Consider the following 204-nt stretch of genomic DNA (forward strand, 5'->3'; position numbering starts at 1 on the left):
CGACTCTAACAGGAGTTCTACTTCCTCAAAACAGGTTACAGCGCCCCCCAGGTCCCAGAGCGGGGGGTGTCCCTGGTGGGAAAGTGGCACGGGGACACTGTGTGTGTGTGTGTGTACGGGCAACTGCAGCACAGAGAAGAACCTCCACTAATAGCCCCGTGGTCTCTTTGGAGCCTCTTCCTCCTCCTCCTCCTCCTCCTCCTC

This window comes from Cynoglossus semilaevis, chromosome 6 (genome assembly GCF_000523025.1).
Source record: "Cynoglossus semilaevis isolate Cse_v1.0 chromosome 6, Cse_v1.0, whole genome shotgun sequence".
Lineage (NCBI taxonomy): Eukaryota > Metazoa > Chordata > Actinopteri > Pleuronectiformes > Cynoglossidae > Cynoglossus > Cynoglossus semilaevis.